Source organism: Pseudorca crassidens, chromosome 5 (genome assembly GCF_039906515.1).
Source record: "Pseudorca crassidens isolate mPseCra1 chromosome 5, mPseCra1.hap1, whole genome shotgun sequence".
Classification (NCBI taxonomy): Eukaryota; Metazoa; Chordata; class Mammalia; order Artiodactyla; family Delphinidae; genus Pseudorca; species Pseudorca crassidens.
Window position 1 is genome coordinate 145,717,457 of NC_090300.1, and position 8,543 is coordinate 145,725,999.

The following is an 8,543-nucleotide window of genomic DNA, read 5'->3' on the forward strand; positions in this document are numbered from 1 at the left end:
CCTGAGCATCCCTCCTTCAACACCCGTCTCTGCTCCCTAACAGCAGGAGGGACATCTCCCCTTCGCCCACAGCCGCGGAGATGGCTTTTAGCCCTGAAGAGAGAAATCTTTGTCTTTCCATGGCTGGATGGGGACTAGGGGAGGCCAGAGTCCCAGAACCAGAGGCAGGTGAGTGTCTGACAGGCAGGCTGAGATGCCGAATGGGGGAGTGATGTCTGGTCCTGACTCAGGGACGGAACAGTCTCCTGGCAAGACTAGGAGAAGAGGCCATCCCCCATTGACTCGTGTGGGTTTCGGTCAAGAGTCCAAGTATTTCGAGAAAGCGTCCCCATGATCCTAGCTCATCAACCTCCTCCCCGTCTCCACCCCACCCTCGTGTCATCAGTTCCTGGGTGTACGGAGCGACCATGAACTCCAAACACACGGTGACATCATCTCATACTCATCCAGGAGCGACCATGAACTCCAAACACACGGTGACATCACCTCATACTCATCCAGGTTGAAGATGTCCCTAACGACATTCTCCATCCTCCACATGCTTCCAGACGTGATGAACGCCCTGGGTACCAGGGTGTGCGATGCACGACTACGGGCATTAATTTTGTCTCTTTTTTTCACCGTGAAACATCTTTTACCATTTTAACTGTGCAGGCTTAAAAAATTTCTTTTTCATATAATAATTGTCTGAGCTCAGAAGAGCCAACAGTGTTACTCATTGTCACCAGAACCCAGATGGTATTTTTATTCTGTGCTCAAATTGGCTTCTGCATTTCTTTCCAGGCCCTGTAAGCGCCTTAAAATTTCCATTTATCGGGTCAAGCTGTTCTTTAATCAACCAGAAAGTGCAGGACACACATATGACTTTGTCTCTTTCTAGGTGAGACAAAGGAAGATTTTTTTTAAAAAGCATATATCAATGTATATCTATTTTAAGAAGAGGAAAGAAATGAGTTTGCTTCTAATACAGGCATCCCTGGGTATCCTCAGGGGATTCGGTCCTGGACTTCCCTTTGATACCCAAAGCCGAGGTTGCTCAAGTCCCTTACAGTTGGCCGTCGGAATCCGTGGGTTCCGCATCTGCAGAGGCAGAGGGTCAGCTGTACTTCCATCATAGCTCACACTTAATAAAGAGCGGTTTGCAGATGGCGGAGGAAGACGGAAGGTAAGCTGAGTCTGGCTCAACCTGTGTAGAGCGCGTGTCTCGCCCTTCCCCATGGGCAGGGCAGGGACAGGGCCCTGCGTGTCTCGCCCTTCCCCGTGGGCAGGGCAGGGACAGGGCCCTGAGGAACATGGCGGCTTTGGACTCCTGGATTAGAAAGACACAGTTGCATCCGCGAGGATGGTTCTCAAATCAGTTCCTCTTGGTTCCCAAGAAAAAGTCGTAGGACTCCGGAGACGGACAGGGGCCTGGGGGTCTCTAGGTCCAGCTGCTCACCTTTTAGGTGGGAGTCAAGCAGTCCAGCCCGGGGACAGCTTCAGAACCAGAACTCAGACTTTTGACTCTAGGGCTCTCTCTCCAAGGGTAGGAAAGGCTGCAGAGAGCCACTGCCTGACTCCAGACTGCTGGGAAAAGTCCTCTTCCATCCTGCGATGAAACATCAGCGTCAGGTTAAAGCTGGGCCTCTCATGGGAAGGTGAACTTGGTGGCGGAGGCCACAGTGCTGGGGTCCAGGACTGGGCCGACCTGCTCCTGCTCTTGGCTTTCCCTTTCCCAGCTCTGCTTGTCTTTGCAGACACCGGTGGTGGTACCACCTGGCCCCAAAGTCGTGGAGTGTGGGATGTTCTCCCTCAGCCTGCAATACGGCTGCCATCCATTTCCTTCCCAGCATTTGCAACGCATAAACGGTGGCGTGATTCTGTTGCCCACCTTCGATTTCAGGTCTCCTGGGCCTGCACAGGTGAGCTGTGTTCCTATCCCTGTAAACTTGGAGTCCACCTACGGGACTGGCTTTGCATTAAAAGCAAACAAACAAACAAACAAACAAACAAATGGTCAAGATGCCGTCAAAATGCAGCAGACCTGGGCTTCCCTGGTGGCGCAGTGGTAGAGAGTCCGCCTGCCGATGCAGGGGACGCGGGTTCGTGCCCCGGTCCGGGAATATCCCACATGCCGCGGAGCGGCTGGGCCCGTGAGCCATGGCCGCTGAGCCTGCGCGTCCGGAGCCTGTGCTCTGCAACGGGAGAGGCCACAACAGTGAGAGGCCCGCGTACGGCAAAAAAAAAAAAAAAAAAAAAAAAAAAAAGAAATGCAGCAGACCCAGGGCTCTGGATGATCTGAGAGGCCTCAAGGAACGGAAGATTAGTACTTATTTCAGGATAAATGGTCCAAAATGAGAGCTCCTGCACTCACCTAGGAAAACGACAGCGTCCCTAAAATTAGTCCATTTGTTTTTCCAGAAACGCCAAAAGCCTGGTTGTGGAACACAATCACCTTTTGAGGCATTGAAGCTCTGCTCCTTAGAGCTTCCAGGAACCAATCATCTGCAATAGATATTAATGTCTCTCTGCTCTGGTGAAACACAGATGAGTAGGAGAAATAACCTGAGGAAATACTGACGTGTAGGTCCACTAAATTATTAGCAGGGTCTTAAATAGAGAATGGTGACTGGAGTCCTGCTTTGAGGGGTGTTATGGGCTGAATTGCGTCCCCTGAAAATTCATGTGTTGAAAGTCTTTATCCCCAGTATCTCAGAATGTGACCTTACTGGAAATAAGGTATTTAAAGAGGTGATTAAGTTGAAATGAGGTCATCAGGGTGGGCCCTAATCCAATCTGACTCGTGTCCTTATAAGAAGAGGAGATTAGGACACAGACATGTAGAGGGAGAACGGTGTGAGGATACGGGGAGATGATGATATCTACAAGCCGAGGAGAGAGGCCTCAGAGGAACCAACCCTGCTGGTACCTTGTTCTGGGATTTCCAGCCTCCAGAAGCATGAGAGAATGAACTCCTCCTGTTGAAGTCACCCAGTCTGCAGTATTCTGCTGCGGCAGCCGCAGCTGATGGATGGGGTGGGGAGGACAGTCTGAAGTGTCTGACTTAAGTTAAGACTCCCACCAATGCTGCAAGCTCCAAGCCCAGGGTCACCTGCACAAAGTAACTGCTGATAAACACCTGGTCACTACCGATTAGTCAACAGATGGGGCCATGGATGCAGAAACTCCATCAATGCAAAAAAAAAAAAAATGTAGGTTAAATCTTGCCACGCCTCTCTCCGTCTGCTCTAGCTTTTATCAACCTCCTTATACACCTAGGAAAATGATGCCAGCATCATCTGCAACTTTGATCCTCTTCACATGTTTACTATGGACGTAAAGGAGAGACCGGCAGTGACCATCACATTTACATCTTTTCAGCAGGGTAACAGGCATCTGTGAGAGATTGCTGGTACCCACCCCCACATCCACCCTCCCTCCCCTTCCTTCTAAGTGATGTTATTTGAGGTGGCAATGTGCTTAGCTAAAGGACTGCCTTTTCCAGCCTTTTCCAGCCTCCAGGCCCTCATGTGATATTCTGCCAAAGAGCTGTCCATAGAAAAGTGGGAATTCTGGTAAGTCTCCTCCAAAGGGAAGAGGCACTTCTCTCACATCCCCCTGCTTCTTTCTTTCCACTCCGTGGAACGTGGATGCCACGGCTGGAGGTCCAGCAGCCATCTTGTTCCATGAGTTGGCTCTGGCAAGGGAAGCCACGTGTGGCAGGACAGAAAAACAGAAGCAGCACAGGGGTCTGTTGACTTCATGAAGCTGCCGTATCTGCCCTGGAATGTTTGCTTTCAGACTTCTTTTACGGAAGAGTATTAAACCTTTGTGCATTTAAGACACTGTTGTCAGGTCTTTGCTATATTCAACTGAACTGAATCCTAACATTTTCCATGGACCGAGATCAAATGAAGACTCCTGGGTACAAAGACATTAAAAAAGTACGTGAACATACATTTGGTGACTAGAAATTCCGCCTTCTTTTCTGCTACCCCGCGGGGGCCTGAGAATCCTTGAGTTAAACAGGGCTGGTAAACTCAGGAAAGTGGGGTGTCCTCCTGGTTCCCACATTTACCACTTTTCTTTCGGTCCACAATGGAGATGGAAGCCCCAGGAAACTGGTGCGTCAGCAACTCTGAAGCCCCACTCGCCCCCCAGAGGAAGCCCTTTGGAACCGGGGCAGATGCGCCATGAAGCAGGGAGTACGCAGAGCTGCCGCTGGTGAAGCCGTGAAGAGCTTTTTCCTTTCCTTTGTTTTCTTTTCTTGGCTTTCACTCGATCTGAATCCATGTTAGCATTTCCATGTGTTTTCTCTGTAAAATGAGTGACTTTGGAAGTCGGTTGGAGCTTTGCAGTTTGGAAAAATAAGTTGGAGGAAGGAAGGGTGAGACCTGGGTCAGACCAGTCCTGGGAGTGGCCCAGCTCCAGAGCCCTCGGTGCCCACTGCCTGTCCCCTAGGCAGGTGCAAGCTGGGGTGGTGGTGTGGGGTGTGGAAGAGACCCCAAAGGCATCCCAGAAGGTCAGCACAGGGGGCCAAGTTCCCTGTGGCCAAGGTGCAGGGGCTCACCCCGGGGCAACAAAGGGACTCTGGCCCAGCTATAAGTAGAGTGGCTACTAGGCCACAATTAAGGGCAGGACCAGAGCCCACTGGGCACTCAGTAACTGCAGCTGATTGATGGAAGGTATCTGTGGTTGAATGGGATGACTAATTTCAAAATAGCAACCAGACCAGGCGCAGCTGGGCTTTTCATACGCGAAGACACTCTCCTTCCCCGTGTCTAAGGGGTTAGATTTCTTCCAGATGCTGTGAGCGCCTGGAGGCTGACTTAATCCAGAGGCTGCTCTCATCTAGCCACGCCCCAGGGGCAAGGGTTTAAAAGGTGAGGGCCTAGGAGGTAGTCCTTGGCCTCAGGCTTTCTTTCGGGGGGTCTCTGCCCAGTTGAGGCTCAGCCCTGGGGGGCTGACTCCATCTCCGGCTGTCCCATCCACCCCATAATAAGTTAGCTCCCGCAGCATGTCCCAGCTGATCCAGGCGAGATGCTCTCTGGCTGTCTGGGCTTCCCAGGACTGGCCTAACCTGATAGGCAGGTGCTGTGCCTTCGTGGGAGTGGCTCACCTTGAACCTGCCCCTCCAGGAGGGTGGCTTGAGGTCCGCCGCCCTCACCCAGCCCCATCCTCGCTCCTGGCTGCGGACCCTCCCTGCTTGGCCTTTGGTTTGAAGCTCATTTTAAAACGTAGCGTCCCGCGAATGACCAGATGGCACGGTCTGCAGACTTTAAACATTTTTACAATTGTGAATAGCTGGTGACTGGCCTGCCGGGCCGCCTTTAGAAGGAGGATGGAACCTCCCTTGCCCTAGCAGCAGCGTCCAGCCTCATCTCGGCAGTGATCAGACTCACCCTGGGAGCTTTCCGGAAGGCTGATGCTAGGCTACACACCAGACCGATCTTCACTGCGGGCTGCGGACCCGGCTGGGCAGTGGTACAGGGCACAGTTGGGGGCAGGTGGGCATTGAGGCAGCTTCCCTGCTGTCAGTTCACCAAGCCTTCCCCTCCAGGGCCCCGTCTGTGGACTGAGGTGTGCAGCCAGGAGACCTGGGCTGATCTGGGTTCTGCGTGCAAGCTTGGTCCTCTCACCTCCACCTGGGGATGTCAGGAGTCCCCCTCTACAGGTTTACTGTGAAGACCAAGTGTGAGAGCAGCTGCGTGGCCACGTGGAGTGCAGCATAGATGCCGCTTCCGGGTGGAAAGCAGACGGCCCTGGAGAGTGAGGTCTCCAGCCCGCCTCCTACTCCCTCCCCTGGTCTCAGTGTTTTCACAGATTCTCCAGGCTCCTCACAGCACTTAATTTTTTCTTCTAAGGATTCTCCCTATTTTCTCTCTCCGGGTCTCTTCATTTCACGTTAATTTCCCCACCTGCCTCTCACCCACTGGAGATGCTGTAGCAGGTGTCTTCAGATTTCTCCCTCCACGGCCTTTTTTTCCCCATGGACATTTCACATTTCCTGAACTTTCAGGGCCTTCCCCCTAATCTGTCCTCCTGTTTAGGCGAAGTTGCTGGTTCCTTTCAATTACCCCTGTTTTTTCCACTCTTTCCTTCCAGGGTGTTCTCTAATCACCAGAACCTCTCTTCCCCCAGTTCCAAACCTCTGGCTACTTTGACTTTGGTGTCCTCCCCGCATGGTTCTGTCCGTGGGGCTGAAACACCCTCCATGTAGCCGTGCCCTGGTCGGGTCAGCTCAGTGAATGGTCCTCAGGACCCACTGCCCACTTTCCCTTCCTTTCTTCGTAACCTGAGGGGACCTTTGGGGGCCCAGACAGACGAGTCAACACCGCACGTGTGTGTGCATGTGTGTGCACGTGCGTGCATGAATGCACGGGGGTGTGTCGGTAATTTGCACACAGTGAGCTGCTTCTCCCCTTTCGTCTGCCAGTGTTTTATTCCCAGTGGGCCAAGGGCTTTCGGTAAGATTCCCTCCAATTTCCCAGTGAGAACAGAGGAAGTAATATGTCGATTTCAGTGGGATTTGATCCAGGTGAAGAAAGTGCAGTGAGCAGTTTACATTACTCTGCAGGGACAGGTTTTGCTCCAAGAATATTATAATGATAGTGTTTGGGTGTGGACAGCAACATACGTCATGATGTCTTAATCAAGGTAATGAAAACCGATTCCTGATTTACAGCTGCTAGCACTCATGCATAGCCGAAGTCCAGGGCACGAGGCGACCGGAGCCTAACGACTGTGGTTTAGGTGAGACGGCCATGGCCCTGTGGACGCCACCGTCCTCTCCCGAGCTTCCTGTGGGCCGCTGGGCTGGAGGTGACAGCGAGTGGGCCGAATGGTCTCACCCCAGGAGCCCCAGAGGTCACGGTTAGGCCCCCCAGGAAGAGGGGACCTGCTGAAAATCCTTAAACAGGATGTAACACCATCAAGCGGCAGAACGTGGGCTCTGCACATCCTCAGGCCATACAGTAAAGCAAGGCAGTGCCGGCCATGAATTCCAAGAGATGACTGAAAGCCTTGGGGTGCTTCACAGGGAACTGGGGGGGGTCCTCATGGCTCCTGCCTAGGGAGACAGAGAAGGGGCCCCAAAGTCACCAGCCTAGAGCTGGTGGGACAAAGGTGCCCTTGCTGCTGCCAACAAACACAATTCTTCTGTGAGCAAGTAGATCTCAACAAGCGGGGGCTGCAGCCTTCTTCACAACAGCCAGAGGTGGAAACAACCCACGTGCTCATCGACAGACGACTCGGGAAACAAGGGTGCTCTAGCCATACAGTGGAGTATTATTCAGCCATGAAAAAGAACAAAGAACCAATGCCTGCAACAGCATGGCTGCAACTTGAAAACATTCTGCTAAGTCAAAAAAGCCAGGCACAAGAGGCCACATTTTGTCTTATCCTGTTTATATGAAATGTCCGGAATAAGCAAATCCACAGGCACAGAAATTAGATGAGTTGTTGCCTAGGGCTGGAGGGGGAGGGGGGAGGGGGGAGAATTGGGGAGGTGATAGCTGATGGGTTTCTTCTTAGGGTGATGAAAAGTATTCTAAAAAGGACTTTGGTGATGATTGCACAACCCTGTGCATATACTAAAAATGCTTGAATTTTACACTCTAAATGGGCGAATTCTATGGCATATGAATTGTATCGCAATAAAGCTATTACAAGAGAAAGGAAAAAAAGAAACAAAAGTGGGTCAGCAGCTGTGGACTGTCCGGGTGTCACCTACTACTTCTGTGGACAGCTGTGGACTGGCCAGGAGCCCTCCTACTTCTTGGATCTGCCAACGGAACAGTACGTTGACCTTACCTGTTAAATTCTCGTGCTGTCATTTGGTCTCCAGACATTCAGCCACGATGCCCAATTACAACAGCTCTTCCTCGTGCAAGTGGTGGGAAAAGAGGCCCGACTCACCGGGAGCAGATCAAAGGTCTGTGAGCAGAGCTGCCGCCAGGGACTTGGGTATTGCACAACCGAATGAATAAATGAACGACAGGAGTAGAAGCAGATGCAACATTTTGGCGTCAAGGTTGGTTAGGAACACGAATCTACATGCCAACAAGTTGCGTCTTGAGCTGGCGTGAAGCTTTGTCAATCGCTGCGATTCTTGGCGTGGGTCTCATTCTTTCCATTTGGAGCCATGTGGTCTGGATCTCAGAGGATGGGAACGGGCGTGATAGCTCCACAAGCTGGTGGGATTCTGAAGTCTTCCTCAAATGAGATACTACTCGTTTCACAGCAACATTTGGAGAGATGACGGCCAGTAGGATGAGATGACCTTGAAGAGTGTGTCTCCGGAATCCTGCCTCTATCCAAGGTGGAAAACCCAGGCTGCCTGCTGGCTAACCCGCAGTGCCGTTTCTCAGTTCTGCACGGCTCCCTCCTACCTTCCCCTTCCTTCGCTCAGGTCTGGGCTTCCCCCTCCTGGAGGCGCTGCGCTGGCTGTGATGACTCGGTTCCCCTTGGGTTTGCCCGCCACGCCTCCTCTCATTCTCCAATATGGGAGCTGGGTGCAAGCTTCCCGTTGCTTTCTCTCTCCTGCTCTCTTGAGGACAAGGGCA